Below are 23,755 nucleotides of genomic sequence, written 5' to 3' on the forward strand. Positions count from 1 at the left end.
AAAAAGGCAATTGTGATCCTCGCTCCTCTGACTGGCGGTGATGGGGTTAAGGCGGAGGGATTCACAGTAACACGCCTCAACCAAGCCTCCCACATGCGCAACCTAACCTTAGAGCTTGGGCCGCCTTCCATCCTGATTCGCCGGCTGTCACCCTCTCCTCGCATCCTGATTGGCTGCGCCGGCCTGTCAGTCTGTGGGGGTCGGTGTCAGTGCAGCAGCAGCAGCAGCTCTTTACAGTAGAGTTTTTTTTCCTGCTGGGTGAAAATTGTTACATTGTAGCAGAGAGAGGAAGCGCAGGCTCCGGACAGTGGGGGCTGCGGGCTGAGCTGGTGGTGTCGTTATTTTTTTTTTGGGTGGGGGAGAGACGGAAGATTTTGAGACTCCCCTCCAAGAGGAGCAGGGAGGGGAGAGAAACCTCCGGGAGACTGGGAAGAGCAGGAAGGAAGCTGCTCCGGTGAGTGCTCCTCGTATTTACCTCTACAATGCACATGCGTCCCCTCATCACAGGCCCCTTTGGCTGTGGAGGGGTTAAATGTGACAGCGTATTGTAAAAATCACTGCCCCCCCCCTCCCCATGTGCCAAGTAAATATAGGTCAGGTAGAGCGCCGCCATCCTGGAGGTGGTGCAGTCATTATTCTAAACCTTTCTAAAAAGGGGGTCTCCAAAATGCAAGAGGTGTGGGAGGTGAGGGGTTAATAAGGGGATCAGGCTGTGTTTACCGCATGATAGCGCCATTATTTTTATTGGTAGGTGGGGGCGTATTACGATTTCCCCATAGAGGCCCTGGTCCACTGGAGAGAAGGGGTGCACTTACTTTCCTTGTAGGGTCAGTGATGACAAGGGAGTCATGTAGATGCAGAGGGGGTGGGGTGGGGGGGACAATTTGGGAGGGGGGCTCGCTTCATATGGCCTCTCGCTATGTTGACATTGGAGGACTTTTACCCTAAGTGACCCCCCCCTCCTCCTTCCTGTATTAGGGTTCTTGGGCATCCCCTCTTCTCTCACATGTCTGTATGGTGTCATGTTATACTGCGATCCTACAGTTATATTCACATTTACTCTATGCGTGTGTAGTGGTGTATAACAAGACGCATGCGACTACTGAGCTCCTGTATGGAGGGTGGTATGGTGCTGAATGGACGTCATGGTAAACTGCCTCACTGACTACACCTGACATCGATTATCTATCTATCTATCTATCTATCTATCCATCTATCCATCTATCCCTCTATCCATCTATCTATCCCTCTATCCCTCTATCTATCCATCTATCCATCTATCCCTCTATCCATCTATCTATCCCTCTATCTATCTATCCCTCTATCTATCTATCCCTCTATCTATCTATCCCTCTATCTATCTATCCCTCTATCTATCTATCTATCCCTCTATCTATCTATCCCTCTATCTATCTATCCCTCTATCTATCTATCTATCCCTCTATCTATCTATCCATCTATCTATCTATCCCTCTATCTATCTATCCCTCTATCTATCTATCCCTCTATCTATCTATCCCTCTATCTATCCCTCTATCTATCTATCCCTCTATCTATCTATCCCTCTATCTATCTATCCCTCTATCTATCTATCCCTCTATCTATCTATCCCTCTATCTATCTATCCCTCTATCTATCTATCCCTCTATCTATCTATCCCTCTATCTATCTATCCCTCTATCTATCTATCCCTCTATCTATCTATCTATCCCTCTATCTATCTATCCCTCTATCTATCTATCCCTCTATCTATCTATCCCTCTATCTATCTATCCCTCTATCTATCTATCCCTCTATCTATCTATCCCTCTATCTATCTATCCCTCTATCTATCTATCCCTCTATCTATCTATCCCTCTATCTATCCCTCTATCTATCCCTCTATCTATCCCTCTATCTATCCCTCTATCTATCCCTCTATCTATCCCTCTATCTATCCCTCTATCTATCCCTCTATCTATCCCTCTATCTATCTATCCCTCTATCTATCTATCCCTCTATCTATCTATCCCTCTATCTATCTATCCCTCTATCTATCTATCCCTCTATCTATCCCTCTATCTATCCCTCTATCTATCCCTCTATCTATCCCTCTATCTATCCCTCTATCTATCCCTCTATCTATCCCTCTATCTATCCCTCTATCTATCCCTCTATCTATCCCTCTATCCATCTATCCATCTATCTATCCATCTATCTATCTATCCCTCTATCTATCTATCCCTCTATTTATCTATCTATTTATCCATCTATCCCTCTATCTATCTATCTATCTATCTATCTATCTATCTATCTATCTATCTATCTATCTATCCATCTTTCCATCTATCTATCCCTCTATTTATCTATCTATCCATCTATCCATCTATCTATCTTCATATCTGTCGATCTTCATTTCCATCTACTATTTATGTATCTATATATCCTCATATCTATCTATCTATTATATATTTAACCCTTTATGTATCTATCTATTCATCTATTTATCTTATCTATCTATCTATCTATCTATCTATCTATCCCTCTATCTAGCTATCCTCATATCTGTCTATCTTCATTTCTATCTATCCCTCTATCTATCACTGTATCCTCCTATCTATCTATCTATCTATCCTCCTATCTATCTCTCTATCCTCCTATCTATCCTCCTATCTATCCTCCTATCTATCCTCCTATCTATCCTCCTATCTATCCTCCTATCTATCCTCCTATCTATCCTCCTATCTATCCTCCTATCTATCCTCCTATCTATCCTCCTATCTATCCTCCTATCTATCCTCTTATCTATCCTCTTATCTATCCTCTTATCTATCCTCTTATCTATCCTCTTATCTATCCTCTTATCTATCCTCCTATCTATCCTCCTATCTATCCTCCTATCTATCCTCCTATCTATCCTCCTATCTATCCTCCTATCTATCCTCCTATCTATCCTCCTATCTATCCTCCTATCTATCCTCCTATCTATCCTCCTATCTATCCTCCTATCTATCCTCCTATCTATCCTCCTATCTATCCTCCTATCTATCCTCCTATCTATCCTCCTATCTATCCTCCTATCTATCCTCCTATCTATCCTCCTATCTATCCTCCTATCTATCCTCCTATCTTTATCTATCTATCTATCTATCTATCCATTCATCCATCCAGGTCAATCCCGTCCATTACCAGTGAACACATATGACACGATTCATCACTGTTTACATTGTCCTCTTTTTTTTTACTTCTACCTGTGGTCGTTTTTAGCCTCAAGCTTTTCAAAATGGCATAAACTGGTTCACACCAGGAAAAAATGTCTTTTACGCATTTTTTTTTCTCAGAAAAATTACTGTACACACATGATTTGTTAAAATTTTGCACGTAATCTAACATTTGCGCAAAAAACATCAGGCGTGCAACAAAAGAAATCACTACTGCTGGGGGGACTATAGCACATATGAGCAAAAAAATGCAATAGTTGCAAATAATGAATTGGACGCAAACATCTGAATTGGAAAATAATAATGGTTCGACAAAGGCGTATGGACGAGTGAATAGAAAATAAGACTTCAAAACTGGAACAAAAAAAATAGACAAAATTAGGCTCAAATGCAATAATAAATTGGATCCTTTGTTTTTACTGCAAGGGAAAATATCTAGAAACCTTGCCCCTTGGATATGGCTTCTTGTAGGTAGTGGCCGTTATGTGTATACTTCTGCTTTATGTTGGAGAGGTCAGGGGCCGGGCTGTCACATATACAGCTCCAGGGGTGATGGATGGAGCTTTCTTCTCATCAAGGGTCATAAATCCTGACTGTACTCCTTTCTCCAGGTGGTTTAACCTTTACATTTCAACTTGAACTTGCTATCCATCAGCCGCCTGCAGGAGAATTCAGACATTTTAAAGAGTGAATTGTGTGAGCTGAGACCCGCCCCTTTAAAGGGTTTTTTACCATCTTAATCAATGGGCATTTTTGGATAGTTCTTATAAATAAAAGCAATTTTGCAATTTATTGCTTGTTAAACTTTTCAGCCGTTCTTGAGATATTAACAGTTTTCTATTGTTTACATCTGGTTGCCATGGAAACTGGCCACCGCTGTTAGACAGCAGAACATGCGCAGTGCTTACACACTGTGTCGTACTGAACTTGTAAGCAATGTTTTGAAGCTGTCCAGGATTGCTGGAGAGTACGTGCATTCCTAGCTACAGTGCAGTGCTTACAAGCTAGACGGCAGTGGTGGTCGGTCGCCTAGGCAATGAGCTATAAGCAAAACAAAAGTGTTAATATCTCAAGAACGGCTGCAAATGTTAATAAGCAGTAAATTGCAACAATGCTCATTTTTACAAGCGCTATCTGGCAATATCCTTTTATAAAAATGGGGAAAAACCCCTTTTAAGGGTAGAGGCCATAAATTTGTCATTCACCCTGGATTTTTCCTTTAAATGATGTCCGGCGAAATATAGAGACTGTGTCCTGGACAGTAAGACAAAAGAATAGTATCTTCCAACATTTTTAATTTGACAGTCGGTGGGCTTCCTTATACTTGGAAGGTAAAAAATGTAAAAAAAAAAATTGCAGCCTGTTCCTTTAAATTCAGCATCTCTGCGTCATCATGTCCATCGTTTGTAAGAGGTGGTGGTGCGCTAATGGTTTCTATAATACGTTCTATAAGTGCTGCCGACTCCGGCCAGGGGCGCACTTACTTATTTATTATTTTTGCGGTGCTTATTTACAGCTTAGTGATTTTTGGTTTCTCTGTAATTCCTCCATAGAAATTGCCTATAAATCAATCACGTGTCAGCACTGGGAAACTTCCTATCCTCCAGTTCCCAGCATTCCTTTATGTCCCAGCATCCCTTGCGGCTCCAGCATCCTAATGGTGCGGAGTCATAAACAACCAAGGACAGGCAAGAAGGCCGCCTCCCCGCCAACGCTACATTAAAAGGACCTTGGGAAATGAGAGAAGGGTCAATATTCCGCTCTGCGGGTCGATATACGCACAGATCATAGGATACCAGTTCGATGGACTGCTTAGGTTGCCGGTTTGTTCTTGTTAACCCCTGCAGGGCCGGTCTGGCTTGCTTGCACATGAGCAGATCGCCTTACTCAGATGCACTGTAATATCTTCTGCTTTCATCGTAATACCCCCACCTTGGGCCATCCCCAGGGGCTCACAATCTAATTTCCTATCCTCATAAACATTCTGCGAGTGTTTTGTTACCATGGCCGCGCCAATTATTGACCCACCTTGATAAACTCTGTGTATCCATAGGCAGAAGAAAGAGTCAACCTGCTTCCTTGTGCTTTACGTGTTATCCTCAAAGGGGATTGCCAAACGTTTTCACCCAGGGGCCCCTGCTATCACCCATGATATGTGTTTCCACCTTTAAATCCATCGGTAATTTTATACGATGCCCCTTTGGTGAGGACCTATGACATCACATAGGTTGGATGATGTCACCACGAATTAAAGGGGGCCGTTTATTGACTTATCGATATATGTAGGTCCCAGCTCATTTTTCCCTATCCATATGTCATAAATGTCCCAGATGGGATAACTGTACTTAACGTGTAGTGACATCATCAGGGTTGTGTGATGATGTCATAGATCCCATAGAAATGAATGGAGAGAGCCGCGCATGCGCAACTATCTCTCATTTCCTGTCAGCGAGCACTGGAAACTTGGATCTGTCTCCACAACAGGGTTCACAAATGCTTGATGATGTCACTAGAAGTTAAAGGGAACCTGTCAGGTGCAATATGCACCTAGAACCACGAGCAGTTCTGAGTGCATATTGCAAATCCCTGCCTAACCGTCCCTGTATACACTAGCAAAGATAAGGGGATCTTTAGAAAAAGTATTTCTAAAGATCTTTTACCGTATGCTAATGAGCACAGTGACTAGTCACAAGGGTGTTATATCACCCAACTAGCTGCCCTCGTAGCATGTTAGCAAGCCCGCAGGAGTGTACTAACATGCTATTCAGTACAGCCTCACCAGCAGTGCTACGCGTACCTGTAATGACACTTTCGGTCATGCGCAGTATGAAGCCGGTTATATGCATCCCAGCTTCAGAGAGGTCTACTGCACATGACTGGAAGTGTCAGGCATTCAGAAGCGCGGTCACAGAGAACACAGGTACGAGCGGCACCGCTGGTGACACTACATTGAATAGCATGTGAGTACGCCCCTGTGGGTGTGCTAACAAGGCAGCTAGTTGGGGGATATAATGCCATCAGGACTAGTCCCTGCGCTCATTAGCATAAGATAAAAGATCTTTAGAAATAGTTTTTCTAAAGATCTCTTTATCTATGCTAGTGTATACAAGGACGGTTAGGCAGGGATTAACAATAGGCACCCAGAACTGCTCGTGGTTCTGGGTGTATATTGCACCTGACAGGTTCCCTTTAAAGGAGGAAATTGATGAACCGCGCATGCGCAACCATCTGTAAATTGATGACATCACGCCCCCAGCTCAGTTCTCGAGATAAAGGGGAATGGGATAGCACCCGCATCTGTGAATGTCAGATAACCCTCTTTAACTTGATGTGATGTCATAAGGACAGATAATGTCATACATCTCCCAGAAGATCTAGAGGAGGTCTCGTAGAAATGAATAAACAGCTGTACATGCTCCTCTACTTCTCCAATCCTGGCCCTCACGGGGAACTTGCATCTGTCTTGATAACAGGGCCTTTGTGTCTCCTGTCAGGAAACGAGAGATAGCTGCGCATGTGCTGCTCACTCTGTCCTTTTCTAAGGGATCTGTTATATATCTCTTCGATTTGAATCTATTACATAGTTACACATATCTGATGACATCACTATAAGTTTAAAGAGAGTTATCCCATCTGAGAAATTTAATCACCTATTGATAGAGGGCAGATAGCGCATATGCGACTTTCTCCATTCAGTTCTATGGGAGCTGCAAAATCTGGCGAATGCACATTGATTACTGGCAGGTTGTTGAACTATGATTGCAGTTAACTTGGGTAGAAAGAAGTTAGCGGAGTACTTAAAATCTGCAAAATGATGCTTTGGTTCAATGTGAACCCCTGTATTGCCCAATATGTTGTCGTGCCACCCCACTTCATGCTCCAGATAACCATTTTCCAAATACATCCCAGTTAGTCGCTGCTTACTGCAAGAGTTAACCCCGAGCTCCGAGTCTGAGGTTTACAGGCGAGCCGAACACCCATGGGTGCAGAGAAGTCGCCCTTGGGAGAACGCAACCTGGCATTGTTGATGAAAAGGATTCACTGTGCACATAATTAATAGAGAGAGGGAGAAAAAAAATACAAATTTGCAATTAGGTCTGCGATACCCCGTCATTACTGTTAACATGGTGAATGTGACTGCTGTGGGTGAAACCGAGTGGCAATTAGGTGTTTAATTGTATTTTCTAATCAGAACACGTTGACAAAGACTTGGGAGAAAAAAAAAATTGATGTGTTGACTCATATAATTACATCTTATAGGTTGGGGAATCCTGGGCACAATTGTGAGATAATTATACGGGTAATATTCTGAAATTTCAAGATATAGTGAGAGCCTGTATCAAAGGGATTTATAGTACTATATGACGGTGGTATATTTTTGGGGGTCTTACCTTTCCCCATCCTGTATGTATCCTGGTACCTCATGGTAGAGCTCATTTCTTAGTTGTGGTGTCGTTTGTTTTATGGATTGACTTTGTAGACGTCAATATTTCGGGACCTATAAATCTATATACTAGCATGTTGTAAACGTCATCTATGTACCGAGACCTATACATTTAAGTTACGGGACCTATATGTCTATACACTGGTACTTTGTAGATGTCATCTATATACCGGAACCTATAGACGTCTATATACCAGGACCGGAGCCTTCTATGAGTCCATCATCCTACGATGCTTAATGTAAAAGTATGCAGTTGGGCTTCATTCAATGAGAAATTCACTTATCCTGGTTTCCCATTAACCTGCTAGTGGGGTACTGTTGTATCATCTTCATCTATTACATCACATAGGTAGAAACTGTATATATCAATACAGTATCCTACATAAACTTTGTTGTCCTGTTTTCCTGCAGCCACTCATAGAGCTGTGTTGTAGCAATCAAAGCTGACCCTTCAGATTTACCAGAGGAATTCATATATTGTGAGAACTTGCGACTTGTTTCATTAGATCCTATGTATGAGACATATTTTTTTATAATTCAAATAAGTGATCACCAACTCTAATTCTTTATGAACATACAACCCTTCCCCCTACAATAGAACACCAGAGGTTGGTGTTGGTGGGGAAATCTCCCATGAGACCCCCTCCTCGGTTACCAAGATACAATTTCCCGAAGGTCGTAGTCTCTGGATATTGTTGCTTAGAGATATTTCTAATAGGTGTTAATGTCTCTGTAGCCAGTGCACTTATTACATTGGGAAATGTCTGCTGTCGTATGAACATCAGAAAGTGGGTCGCAATAAGAATACATTGATTAGAGGGTCTTATAAGATCGATTTTTATTTTTTATTGTACTGTTTAATTATTTATTATAGGTTGTACTTTCCAGGGACAGTACTGATATGTTCGGTTTTTGGTGCAAAAGTGACAATAGAATTTCTTGGGACACCATATGAATGTAAAAATAAAATGAAATATTTGAAATACCACTGAACAATACATCCTGAATTATTCTCCAGAGCTGCACTCCCTATTCTGCTGGTAGAGTCATTGCGTACATACATTACTTATCCTGTACTGATCCTGAATAACATCCTGTTTTGTACTCCAGAGCTGCGCTCACTATTCTCCTGTTGCACTCACAGTGTACTTACATTAAATTACTGGTCCTGTGTTACCTCCTGTATTATACTCCAGAGCTGCGCTCACTATTCTTCTGGTGCAGTCACTGTCGACATACACTACATTACATTACTTATCCTGAGTTACATCCTGTATTATACTTTAGAGCTGCACTCACTATTCTGCTTGTGCAGTCACTGCGTACATATGTTACATTACTTATCCTGTACTGATCCTGAGTTACAGCCTGTATTATACTCCAGAGCTGCAGTCACTATTCTGCTGGTGGAATCACTGTGTACATACATTTCTTACTTATCCTGTACTGATCCTGAGTTACATCCTGTATTATACGCCAGAGCTGCACTCACTATTCTGCTAGTGCAGTCACTGTGTACATACATTACAGTACTGATCCTGAATTACATCCTGTATTATACTCCAGAGCTGCACTCACTATTCTGCTAGTGCAGTCATGATGTACATACATTACTTATCTTGAGTTACATTCTGTATTATACTCCAGAGCTGCACTCCCTATTCTGCTGACAAAGCAACAATCCATCATTGATGAGAGCAGGCCTCAGTTTGCTGCCCGTCAAAAATGACAGTGACAAAGACTGCGCGGTGCCTTCCTACCTTCCTGAAATTAGCAGACGAATGGAGAGATCTATTTTTGGCCAGTGGAAGTGGAAACTGTCCCACTGAGGAGGGAAGCGGTGACTGCAGTCTTTTTATTAAGCCCCGGCCTTCAGGCTTGCTACAGGCATAGCTAATCCGGTGGGCAAAGAAGCGGCGGGCGCAGGCACCGTACAATACCATCGGCTTCATTATATTAATTATCCCTGAAATAATCACCTCCCTTCGAGTTTCTCGCTTTCTACTCGGATCTCCTCTATCTGGGTCACGGCACCCGCTACTAATAAGAATTAATGGTGTCTCTCTGTGGGATCTTATAATCTAAAGTAAAAAAATATCTTCTGTAGGTGGATGAGCCCTCTTCTGGCAAGCTGAATTACCATTGCTACTGGGAAAGCTGTGTGACAACCAATATGGCTGCCACAGAAGCTACCAAAGCGGTTGTTGGTTACCTTTCTCAGGCTCCAGAATGGTGAGTCGGCCCATTTATTTCCTAAGACATCCCAAACCCCTATATCAATGGTGAATCAGGGGATTTGCCTTACAGGAGTCTAGAAAAGCTGGGTGGAAACCAGTTGAAGTATGTGTCGGGGATGTTGTCCATAGAAGCCAATTAGAATTCAGCTACTAGTTTTGAGCACAGGGTAGGAAATAAATCCTTTGATGTCATTGGTTGCCATCCCCTTAGTAGTTACTTAAAGCAACCAATCAAAATGTGGCTTTTAAGTCAAAAGCTAAAATGTGAAATTGAAAGCATTGATCTCATTGGTCTTTAAAGACTTAAAGGGGAGTTCTGGTTTCTGCAAATAAGGTTTATTTGGGAACAAAATTTGTCTGTTTGTAGTCCTAGCCACGTGATGGGCATCACAAAATCCTACAGATGTGAGAAAACCAATGTACAATTGTCTGCTACTTTAAGAAACTAGTCCTTATGCATCAGACATTTTTTTTTTCATTAATTTTCTGAGTTGCATTCCATTGATGTCTGCCAAAGCAGGCAGAGGTAGCCTTTAGGGGCGCTTTCTGACCTTGGCGTCTTAATTAATGGGAGGAATGGTTTAGTCGTCAGGGACTGTCAATACCTGGGATACAGTCTGGTGGCTTTTAACATTCGCCTAACAAGAGATGGGCGATCAATACTTGTCAGCGAAAGAGACAATATGGCCGCCACCTCTGTAAATCAAGACCTGAGCATATGCTGTAAAATGTCTAACAAGCCGGCGGATAATTGGACTTTTCTGGATTAAAGGAATTTCTTTAAAATTAATTTTTCTTTGAGCCACCAGAAGAGGGAAAAGTGCAGGCGTGAAAAGATCGGTGAGGCCCGTGGTGTAATCTGTTTGTTTACCGCTCGGCTCACGGGGTGTAGCCCCGCAGACTCTCAAACACACCCTGCTTCTTTTGTAAGATGACTTTGTATTAATTATTTCAACGTCTTAGTCACGATCAGCCATGATTGTGGTGATTCATTTGCTGCTTTCACACAACCACAAGGCTGAAAACATGGCTCCTTCTGTGCAAAGTGACATGCAAGGGATTTGGGGGCAATGAAGTGAATCCTGTCACCGACTTCAGTGGTATTTACTGACACATCACACAAAATCCAAAACAAAACATTGTTTTTGTGCCACAAAATGATCTCAAGGGCCTTTTTCTGTCACAAACTGATATTTCCTTTCACAAAATGGTATTTTCTGTCACAAACTGATATTTTCTATCATAAAATGGTAGTTTCTGTCACAAAAATGGGAATCTCGCTCATGATAGTCTATTTTCTGTCACAAAATCATAAATTAATATTTTCTGTCTAAAAAATAGGATTTTTGGTCCCACAATGATATTCTTGGTCCCAAAATGATATTTTCTGTCATAAAATGATACTTTGTTATTAAAAGGTCCTTTGTCTAAAAAAAATTTAACTTTTGGAAGCAAAATGATTACCGTATTTTCTGTTATAAAATGGTACTTTCTGTCATAAAAAATGAGATTCTTGCTCACGATATTCTATTTTCTGTCACAAAATGATATCTTCTGTTATAAAATGGTCCTTTCTGTCTCACAAATAGAATTTTTGGTCATAAAATGAGATTCTTGGTCCCGAAATGATATTTTCTGTTACAAAATGATATTTTCTGTCATTAAATGGTCTTTTGTCACAAAATTGGAACTTTTGGAACCAAAATGATTAATTTCTGTCACAAAATGGTAGTTTCTGTCATAAAAATTGGTATTCTCGCTCACGATATTCCATTTTCTGTCAGAAAATTATATTTTCTGTCAGAAAATGGTACTTTCTGTCTCAAAAATAGGATTTTTGGTCCCAGAACAAGATTCTCGGTCATAAAGTGATGTTTTCTTTCACAAAATGGTACGTTCTGTCATTAAATAGTCCTTTGTCATAAAAAATGGGACTATTGGAACAAAAATGATTATTTTTTATCACAAAATGGTACTTTCTGTCACAAAAATGTGATTCTCGCTCTTGATATTATATTTTCTGTCTCAAAATTTTGATTTTTGGTAACAAAAATGAGATTCTCAGTCCCAAAGTTATATTTTCTGTCACAAAATGATATTAACTGGTTCTTTGTCACAAAAATGGGGAATTTGGAACCAAAATTGTTATTTTTTTGTCAAAAAATTTTTTATTTTCTGTCCTAAAATAGTACTTTCTATCACAAAAATGGGACTTTTGAAACCAAAATTATTTTTTTCTGTCACAAAATGGTACTTTCTGTTATAAATATGGGAGTCTCAGTCACAGAATGATATTTTCTGTCACAGAATTTTGTCTTCTGCAATTTATTACTTTGCCCCTATTGATGTAGTTTAATTTGCGGTAAGCTGAAATGGAAAACATGAAGAAAGGCCGCTGGAGAATATTCCTATTGGGTCGTGTAGAGGTTGGGAAACACTGGGTGGAGACGTGCGGTGATTTATTCTAATCCTTAAAGTTGTAATATGACTTTCATATGCAGAAATCACCAGATATGACGGTAGGTGTGTGTGGGAGCAGCCATGGACTCCACACTTGTCCTTCTCGTCTCAGAAAGGCTGCTCATTTTCGCTTGTGTGGCTGTCATGTTGGAAATGGAGCCAGTCTTGAAGAGAAACTACCCAATTGAGTCTTCATTGAAAGACATTGCAGATTGTTTTTATTTTTGATGACCGTACTAATTGAAAAGGCCATAACAAATAAAGATGGCCGCCCACTTCATCTTTTCAGAGATGACATTCTTTAGAAATGAATGATAAATCTGCCTAGTGGCGTGTCTGAGGTACATTTTTGGCTATTTTAGTTGTCACTCAGTTTGCAACTAGAAATCTGAGTGAAGTGGACATCTGTACACCAGGGGAATTGCTTTTTAAGCAAGTAGCTGAATGGTTGCCATAGGCACAAACTGGCAGAAATCCCTAAGTGGTGCTTTGCTACTTAGACCGCTCTTGCAGTGGCCTTCGTGTGACGCCAGTCTGGCCCCGTCACATATTTCCATGACACGGCCTGGCAGCTATCAGCTAACAGTGAGCAGATTATCTGCCGCTCATCACTGACTGCCTGGGATGGAGGCTCACTGAGATTTTGGAAAGGAACTCATTGACATACTCCCGGAGTGAGTCATAACCCTCACCAAAAATCTCAAAAATACAGGATCTAGTCTGTCTAATAATATAATTAGTTTTATACCCAGGCATAGATGGGTAGATATGAAAATTAACTTTCTGGTAAAGCTGGGTTACACTGGAGGCTGTTGATTTTGGTGTCACTTAGCTTTTCCAGATTCCAAAATGAAGAGTTTGCCACCTTGAGACCTTTTACTTGTTGGGGCCTAGCGACTTCGATAGGCAAAAATAGAAAGTTAGGTGACCACAATGTTGGTTTCTAGAAACAGATTTAGTCCTGACATTTCTGCACCATTCTTATTACTCATATGTAAAAAAAATAGATGCCAGTTTGGGTACCATATTTTTTGGGGGTATGTTTGTGACATTGGAACAATCCCTTCACACCAGCCTGAGGCACCAATCACACGCAGTATGATTTCAGCTCTGAGGTTGGCATGGCTCTTTAAGTGTTAACAGGCTCGGTGATCTCGGCACGCTGATTTTTGGCGTCTTTACCTGCCAGCTCCCCGTGTTGAGAGCAGCTGCTGACAAGATTTCGTCAGCCGCCCCGGTAACATCTTGTCCCCTCTATTACGTGACATCATCAGGCCGTCTACCCGCTGAGTGCCAAGTCTGTCTACCTGGCATGAGCCACCGCACTTACCTTATTACAGCACAGGAGCCACCGCCGTTAATTTCTCATTTTTGGTAATTAACATCTGTATAGAGCGGCTGCGCTTCTCCCCCTTGCAGCCCACAAGGTGCCTAAATTATTCATGGGAACCGTTCGTCTTCTTTGACCTTAAGGATTTTGTGACGGCAGAAAATTAGCCACATGCTGTGCGACGAGGAGAATCTGTGTTTTTTTTCTGAGCAGTTCTGCAGCGGCTGAGGCAAATAATTGCAATTGCTGTAGCAGTTATGCTTAACCCTTGTCTGGTACCATGGGGTCAGTGTGACCCTATGCACATTGGTACAATTAAAATAGCTACTACTGGGAAAGCTGGGTGGCAACAAATATGGCTGCTTTTTCTGTTCTCTCAACGGTGCCAACTTTTAAACGTTGTTATATTTCAAAACAGCTAGGAATTGCCAAACTTGCCATTTTTCGTCAGGGAAAGTTTGGTGATCATTAGGGATGATCGAATACCAAAATATCCAACTTTGCGAATATCCGATGAATAGGTCACCGCTATTCGACTATTCGCGAATATTTGACGCGCAATGCAAGTCTATGGGAAACACGAATAATTTCACGTTGGACCTAACGGCGAGCTGTGGGGACTAAGGAAAAGGCCAAAATGGATGGGAAAAGGCAGAATCTCTCTCCTCTCCTCCGTGGATCTGGAAGCTGGAGCAGCGGCGACTATATACGTATCGTTCCCAGAAGCAATGGCGCGAATCGCCTGTTATTCATCGGATGCCGAATAGTGGCGAATACCTTCGCTCATCCCTAGTAATCGTCCCAATGGTAGTAACGCAGCTTTCCCAGTGTCTGCAATCTTTAGTTAGGTCATTCAGGGGACTGGGAAAGCAGGGTGACCTCTTTGTGGGGTCTGATTTAGCCGAGCAAACTCAGAGACTCAGAGCTTGTTATCTATAAATAAGCGCTTTTTTTCTGTTATTTTGAGCAGGATAGTGATTCATCGGCATGGGGGCGTCAAATTAATTCAGTGGTTGGGTGGGAATCTGCATGTGTTCTTAACGCTATGAGAAGGCAAAGTTTTCTGGTATGACATAGTTTGATATAAATGTGTCGTAGATAATCTTACATGTCTCCAGTCCTCCTCACACCTAATGCGACTAAAGATGGCTGCCCCTGCTAGTCTTCAAGGATTACAAAAGTTTCTTCATAGTGGGGGAAATTTGTTGCATTTTTCGGCCCACTTTAAGCCAATATTTTGGTCTAAAGTATCTATTAAAAAACGAGACAATTTTCTCACCAGTGGTAATTCCTTTTAAGTTGGAGGCAGCTGCTGACATCCTTGTTGCAGCATCAAAGGATGATCTCACTCACCTCTCCACTGCTATCGCCGCCAACGCTGGATTTCGGCTCAGTGCGCATGACCCCAGAGTTTGTCATGCGCACTACTTCAGTTTGAAGCCAGGACAAGTACACCCGGCTTCATAGTGCGCATGACCGGAACTCTGGGATCATGCGCACTGAGCCGAAATCCAGTGTCTAGCGGCGTTGGCAGCGGAGAGGTGAGTGAGATCATCCTCTGATGCTGCACATTCATTACCATGTTAGCACGCCCACAGAGGCGTACTAACATGCTAATGGAGCCAACTAGCCAGGGGAACGAATGCCCAGGGGACTTTATCTATGCTAGTGTATACTGGGACGGTTAGGCAGGGATTAGCAATATGCACCCAGAACTGCTCATGGTTCTGGGTGCATATTGGACCTGACAGGTTCCCTTTAATTTCATAGGTGTGCTGTTCCACCACGTTTAATGTTACATCTACGGTTATCAATGTCTTATATTATATATATTATTATTAATTATATATGTTCATGCTTGTCCTTTGCTGCCATCTACTGGTTAGGCCCTTCTGTTCCTCTGGTTCTTTTAGTCCAGCCTATGGGAGTGTTTTCAGCCCTCCATGTGACCTCACATCCTGCCTCAATATTAGTTTCACTTTTAGTCAGTGCATTTGTGAGGAGCACATCGATTTCTTTTTTGGGCTTCAGAAAGCAAAGTTTTTGACCAGTAGTAGCTCTAGGACAATCACCACAAGACTACCACAGTTACAGCCACTTGATCACTGTATTGCTGCATGTTTTTGTTCATGGAGGAAAAAATAAACCACCGTTGCTTCACCTCAGCGTGTGTACATTTGAATCTATCCACCCTGGAGCGCTCTGGTCATGTCTGCCTCACCTAGTGGAAACAAAGGTAAGACTCCTCACACCTCTACCCAACTACCTGCCTTCAACTGCCACTAAGTGGGGACAGAAAAATAGGCAACCATCTTGGCTATCTCCTACATAGATTTGTCTTGCAACTATTTAGCATATGATGAGTTATGCAGATTCTATCATGTCACTGTATTGTTAATATTTTGCTCTTAAATGTAAATTTACATATTTATAATTTTGTTAGTATTTTGTAAATCCACCTTTGGCTTTCAACACTGCCTGAAAATAATTCTGGACATTTTTTCGATCAGATGCAAGTGCATCTTGAACAAAATCTGATCCCAGGTCTCGTCTATACGTTCCCAATGTTATTTCATACTGGTCAGCTCAGTTGGGTGTGTATAAAAGTTTGTCTTCAACGCTACCCACAATTGTTAGATTGAGTTGACATCTGGGGCCAAACCAGCACCTCTACTTCCTTGTCATTGAACCATTTCTTCCCCAATCTCGATGTATGTTTCGGGTCGTTGTCCTGCTGGAACACTATCTCGTCCTTTTCATACTCAGTACTCCAGTGTAAGAAGCAGCTTGTCTTGTAGGATACTCACATATAGCTCAGCATTGAGACCACCATCGATCCTGGTCAAGTATTCAACACCTTTTGCTGTGAAACAACTCCATATCATCAGGCTTCCTCCACCGAACTTGACGGTTCCTTCAGTTTCTCGATCCATTAGCCCATTTTTACCTTGTTTCTTCCAGACCCATTTGCACCCATCAGAGCCCAGTATATTGACTTTCATTTAATTGCTCCAATTCACTCGTTGCCAATCTTCTATGGTCCACTTTTCATTCTTTTTTGCAAACTCGAGCCAATGCTTCTTATGATATTGAAGTCAAGGCTTCTTCACCTTTTTTTGTACCACCATTCCAGACTTGTGTAACGTGCGCCATACATTTCTTGCATGAACGTCAATTATATCAATAATATCAAGCATAATAGCCGCCTCCACTGCCGTGTTTGTTTCCCCAGAACTGATAGACCTTTTGATGAGCCGACTTGTTGACTTGTATATTTTGCCTGGACGTCCACCTCTTGGCTTTTGAATGGATGGACAGATTTTATTTCATATTCTTTCCACTGTCATGGCACCTGACATGATGTAGTTTGGAAATTTTCTTGGCCAAGAGACTGATATCTATGAGGGATAATGCTATTTCTTTTTTCTTGGGAAACCTTCTACATGGCTGTTCCTCTATGCGAACAAGTGACCTTTTGCTTGGGAATCAACCTAATAACACACTGACTATTAGGGAATGTGAGAACAGGTTGTAATTTGTAGTATACAGGAAGAAAAAATAATTTCAAACACCAGGAGCAAAACAGTAACAATGCAGTAACATGACAAAGATCTGCACAATTAATCATATGCTAAATAGCTGCAAGTCAAAATTATGTATGAGATAGCCAAGATGATTGCCTATAAAATTAAAGCAGTCTCACACTCAAAGCTGTAGTGGATGGTGAGATATAGAGCCTGAAAGTCAAAAGTTCATAACATTTTTACCCTTTGGCTCGTCAGTGTACATACTATATATGATACAGTTGTGAGGTCCAAAATACGTTTCCACTTTCCAAATCTATGTACTTATGGGGTCTAAAATGCGTTTCTGCATATTTGTGGAAGGCAGAAATGCATATTGGACCCCCATATTCACATTTTTTACAGTATCTTTATAATGTATTTATGGGGTCCAAAATACGTTTCCTCTTTTCAAATACTGTACTTCATATGTAATTTTTGGCTTCAAGATTTGTTTCCACTGTCATATATAAGTAGTTTTGGGGTTCAAAATTGAATTGCGCTTTTCTGTATTTGTACGGGTCCAGCTGATCATTAACATAGTGAAATTGGGCTTGGCTAGGCTACTTGACTATTGAAACCGAATCCACGCGTTTTGGACACAATACGGAATGTAGAAATGGGATGCAAAATGTGTTTCCAGCTCCCTATTTCCATTTCGTCCTATGATTTACATGGTAACTGTAGGATTGTGTATGGCTCTTTGGCCCTGGAAACCTGATCCATGAAGCTCCCGATGAACATGCCAATTCACCAAGTGATTCAGAACTTGGCCACTCCTGTTCATAGCTCTTGTGTGGCACCCTCTTGTCTTATGAAGCACTTGGGTACACTGAAACCAGGTGGTTCTGGGATCTTCATGGGCGCAATCTTTTGTTTTAATACCATGGGGTACAAATTGATGGAAGAAGAATGGACCATGTCTGACACAACCAGAGAGGCCTAAATGTTCTCGAAACGGGTTGTAAAAGAGTACTGTAGTTGTTTTATGTCAAGAAGTACCTTATAATTTCTCCAGGATTCACATTCTGGCACCATTGACCCTATTTTACCTGACCTTTCACCCCCCAGCCTACAGCCTCTACCTTCCTCCAATCTTCGAGGAAATGCAGATTACTGTAAGGATCCGCATCCCCAACCGTAACGACCAGTGCAATTTATTTATCGCAGGTCATTTTTTTTCACTGATCGGTGACCTTGCATGTCCCCACACATTTCATCATCACCTGGCTAACAAGCGCATATCTCTGCTCCGGGTGCGCGCAGAAAGCGGCAGGCATCTATGCTACCCATATATAGTGGGTTAACAAACTCCTCATTAAGAGCGTCCACACCAGGCGGGCATATCTGTTTTAAGGGGATAAATCAAACTGAGCCGAAAGTCCCACCTTCACGATCTGTCACCGCTCGCCATTGCTTTCTAGCGAACAGTTGTCGTACGAGGATACGGTTATTTTCCAGCTATTTTTATTTTAACCCTTTAATTCTTCCACATATTGTTATGGCTACTGTATATTTAGATAAAAGGACTGGCGCGGGCTTGTGACACCTCCTCCTCTTTGAGCCAAAAACTTTGATGCCTTGTGATTGGAAAGTATCAGTTCTGCTCAGGCGAACGATACATTTTTTTTTTACTATGGGAAAATATGTCCTTAAAGGGGTTATCTATGATGATTTGGTTTAGTAGCCATATTGGTTGCCACCCTTTCTGTGCGTGAATATGTGGACTCACACCACAGTGCGGAACCAGATAAAGGGCAATGAGCAGGTTATGTCGTGTGCACAACGCTAATGACAGGGCGATGCTGTCTCACCGTGCCGGTTTTTATCCACCCTGATCATCGGGTGTAGTGTAAGTTTGGGTGCAGCCCGCTCCACTCCCCTTCATAGAGCTGACACATGATTGTACTTCCTGCTGCTGCAAAGCACCTGTCTGCATGGAACAGGTGCTGGACCACCAGCCCACATCAATGCGGAGACCAAATGGCTATTGTTTGTCCAGAAACTTGATGACAGACGCGGCGTTGCACACCTCAGCTGTAGCGTCATTCTAATGGGGGTCTGCAGCTGCCGCCACTAGAATATTGTTATACTGTCCCTTCATTGCTTCATAGAGGGCAGTATTGTAGTAGTTCTATTCCTGTACATAGGGGCAGTATTATAGTAGTTCTATTCCCTTTACGTTAGGACAGTATTATAGTAGTTATATTCTTGTACATGGGGGGAGTGTTTATAGTAGTTATATTATACATAGGGGCAGTATTATAGTAGTTCTATTCCCTTTACGTTAGGACAGTATTATAGTAGTTATATTCTTGTACATGGGGGGAGTGTTTATAGTAGTTATATTATACATAGGGGCAGTATTATAGCAGTTTGTTATATTCTTGTACATACAGGCAGTATTATAGTAATTATATTCTTGTACGTAGGGGGCAGTATTATAGTAGTTATATTCTTGTATATATAGAGGACAGTATTACAGTAGTTATATTCTTGTATATAGAGGACAGTATTATTTATACTAATTGTATTCTTGTACATAGGAGTAGTATTATAGTAGTTATATTCTTGTACATAGAGGCAGTATTATAGTAGTTGTATTCTTGTATATAGGGGCAGTATTATTGTAGATATATTCTTATACATAGGAGCAGTATTATAGTAGTTATAGTTTTGTACATAGGGGGCAGTATTATAGCAGTTATATTCTTGTACATAGGGGACAGTATTAGGGTATGTGCGCACGCTGCATACTTGATGTCACAAAAAAATGCACCCTCTAGCAGACTTAACAACTGTAAACTCTGTGTTTTGACAAAAAAACCACGGTAAAAATGCAGGCGTTTTTGATGCGTTTTCAATGGATTTTTTATACGTTTTTGTCAGTGCGTTTTTTAAAGGAGAAATAAAATATGATAGCATAATTGATAGCTAGAATAGATGGATAGATAGATACAAATAGAATAGATAAGAAAGAACATAGAATAGATAGAAAGAAATAACAGAATAGCTTGATATAGGGATAGCTGCCTTGGACAGCTGTCTTTTTTATTTGTTTTTAGTAAAAAAAAAATGACATGGGGTGCTCCCCCCATTTTTCATATCCAGCACAGCAACAGCTGCAACCCTCAGCTCTCTGCTGTACCTTGGCTAGTTATGAAAAATAGAGGGGATCCCATGCTTTTTTGTTTTCAATTATTTGATTTATTTAAAAAAAATATGACGTGGGGTCCCCCCATTTTTTTAAAACCAGCCAAGGTGCAGGAGACAGCTGGGGGTTAATATTCTTAGGGTGGGAAGGCCCATCGGTATTTGGCCCTTTCCAGCCTAACAATAGCAGACCACAGCCGCCCCAGAAGTGGCACATCCATAATTTGGCCAATTCTGGCCCTGGACCCGGGTCTTCCCATTACGCTGGTGCTGTGGCAATCAGGGTAATAAGGAGTTAATGACAGCCCACAGCAGCCACTAAGACTTAGATTAGCGATGGCAGTCATCTATGAGACCCTGCCCCTATCACTAATTTGTAAGAGTATTTGCCCATGATCAGGACTCCCTGCATCCTGAACACAGCGGGTCCTGACCTGCGGGGCCCCTAGTCTCCTCCGCTTGAGAATGCAGGATACCGCAGCTGCTTGTAACCTTGATCAGGGTTCAGTGCGCTGCGGTCTCTTACTTGGGTTCTCCCTACGGAGGACGCATGCGACTCCACAACAAACCATTGACATGCTGCGTTCTGGAAACCCGCACCACAGGTCAGTGTGTGCTGTGGAAAAAACAAGCAGAGTGGGCACGGGATTTCTAGAAATCCCATCCACTATGCTTGTACTGTAAAACGCAGCGTTTTGGACGCAGCAAAAGCATGCTACATCCAAAACGCAGCAAACACTGATCGTGGGAACACACCCTAAGTGAAAGTAAATTAACACATACACCCCCAAAATCCCTTATTTGGAATAAAATACAAAAAACACCCTCTTTCACCACTTTATTAACCTCAACACACACTGCAGGTCCAAAGTAATCCACACGAGGTTCCACAGCGATTCAGCTCTGCTACATCCCTGTCCTGTCTCAGTGAGCACCATAGAGCATGACTTTCCACTGACAGCAGACAGAGCCGCACAATGAGCATCAACTTGGGTGAACCTCTGACTTCAGTGCCGCGACACAGGCAGTAGTGCAGGGCCCGCAGTTGTGACGTCAGAGGTTCACCCGAGTTCATGCTCATCGCACGGGCTCTGTCTGTATCGCTGCCTGATTATCGGTCACAGGTGAAGGACTCTAGCTGTGACCGTAAATCACCTGAGGGACAGCACCGTAGATCGCATTGCTCACTTCAGTCACTCGGGTGATTTACTGTCACACAGGTGGAGGACTCCAGCTGCATCAGCGGCTAACCTGAGTGATATCACCGCTGATAGCGCTACTCACTTCAGTTGCTGCGTGGAGTTCACAGCGAGCAGTCATGCTCTATGGCCGCTCGCTGTGAGTGTCAGATGTAGTAGTGCTGGAAGCGTCGTGGGACCTTGTTTGGATTACGTCGGACCTGAAGGGGTGTTTGGGAGAGTTAATAAAGTGGTGAAAGAGGGTTTTTTTTTTGTATTTTATTTCAAATAAAGGATTTTTGGGTATTCGTGTTTATTTACTTTCACTTATAGATTAGTGATGAAGAGTGTCACATAGATGCCTGCCATGATTAATCTAGGACTTAGTGGCTACTATGGGCTGCCATTAACTCCATATTACCCCAGTTGCTACTACACCAGGGCATTCGAGATGAGCCAGGTAAAGTCCCGGGACTGTCGCATCTAATAGATGTGGCAATTCCGGGCGCTTGCTGGCTGATATTTTTAGGCTGGGGGGCTCCCAATAACGTGGGGCTCCCAAGCCTGAGAATACCAGCCCCCAGCTGTGAGGCTTTATCTTGGCTGGGTATCAAAATTGAGGGGGACTGCATGCCGTTTTTTTAAAATGTATTTATTGTACTGTACGATATAGATCCGCCCACCGGCAGCTGTAATTGGCAGCAGTCGCTGTCATTCAGCGTGGGGGGTGCGTCTGACTGCAACCAATCATAGGTGCCGGTGGGCGGGGAAGCAGTGAATATGAGATGAGCCTAATGAGCAGCCGGCACTTTCAGAAGCAGGAGAGGCCGCAGGAGCAGTGTTACAGCCGCGCCGGTGATCAGTGAGTATGACGCGGAGAGAGACAGAGAGAGAGAATGAAGAAAAGTTGGTGACCTGCATTTTTGTTTACAAAAACGGATCCAAAATGCAACCAAAATGCAGTTCAAACGCACAGCTAAACATTTTGGTTGCGTTTTGACACTCTTCATTAATTTCAATGGGTGGAAAATTTTCACAAAACGCACTGAAGAAGTGACATGCTACTTTTCTTTAGGTAACAATTTTGACAAACATTTGTCAAGCAAAATGCTGCCGAAAAAAAAGCAACGTGCGCATAGAATTTCTGATTTATCATAGACTTTGCTAGGGAAGCAAAACGCATGCATTTTGTCATTGATTTAGTGCAGTTTAAAACACAACCAAAACACAAGAAAAAATGCAATATGCGCACATGTCCTTTGTGTAGTTATATTCTTGTACATAGGGGCAGTATTATAGTAGTTATATTCTTGTACATAGGAGCAGTATTATAGTAATTATATTCTTGTACATAGTAGCAGTATTATAGTAGTTATATTCTTGTACATAGGGGCAGTATTATAGTAGTAATATTTTTGTATAATGGGGTAGTATTATAGTAGTTATATTCTTGTACATAGGGGCAGTATTATAGTATTTATATTCTTGTACATAGGAGCAGTATTATAGTAGTTATATTCTTGTACATAGGGGCAGTATTATAGTAGTTATATTCTTGTACATAGGGGGCAGTATTATAGTAGTTATATTCTTGTACATAGGGGCAGTATTATAGTAGCTATATTCTTGTACATAGGGGGCAGTATTATAGTATTTATATTCTTGTACATAGGAGCAGTATTATAGTAGTTATATTCTTGTACATAGGGGGCAGTATTATAGTAGTTATATTCTTGTACATAGGGGGCAGTATTATAGTAGTTATATTCTTGTACATAGGGGTAGTATTATAGTAGTTATATTCTTGTACATAGGGGCAGTATTATAGCATTTATATTCTTGTACATAGGAGCAGTATTATATTAGATATATTCTTGTACATAGGGGCAGTATTATAGTAGTTATATTCTTGTACATAGGGGCAGTATTATAGTAGTTATTTTCTTGTACATAGGGGGCAGTATTATAATAGTTATATTCTTGTACGTAGGGGCAGTATTATAGTAGTTATATTCTTGTACATAGGGGCAGTATTATAGTAGTTATATTCTTGTACATAGGGGGCAGTATTATAATAGTTATATTCTTGTATATAGGGGCCGTATTATAGTAGTTATATTCTTGTACATAGGGGGCTGTATTATAGTAGTTATATTCTTGTACATAGGGGGCTGTATTATAGTAGTTATA

The 23,755-nt window shown here is 41.6% G+C and overlaps 1 protein-coding gene across 5 annotated transcripts in view; it reads left to right on the forward strand.

The window, feature by feature from the left end:
* Positions 1-203: 203 nt before the first annotated feature.
* Positions 204-23,755, forward strand: part of MEF2D (myocyte enhancer factor 2D) — a 176,806-nt gene continuing 153,254 nt past the window's right edge. For 2 of the 5 annotated variants that reach the window (XM_075330352.1, XM_075330354.1), the window contains exon 1: positions 204-454. The gene's annotated coding sequence lies outside the window, so the exon portion shown is untranslated. Of the gene's footprint in view, positions 455-9,788; positions 9,877-23,755 lie in introns of those variants that run through there. The other 3 variants (XM_075330347.1, XM_075330353.1, XM_075330348.1) reach the window with 2 other exon arrangements.

The sequence above is a fragment of the Anomaloglossus baeobatrachus genome, chromosome 12 (genome assembly GCF_048569485.1).
Source record: "Anomaloglossus baeobatrachus isolate aAnoBae1 chromosome 12, aAnoBae1.hap1, whole genome shotgun sequence".
NCBI classification, from domain to species: Eukaryota; Metazoa; Chordata; class Amphibia; order Anura; family Aromobatidae; genus Anomaloglossus; species Anomaloglossus baeobatrachus.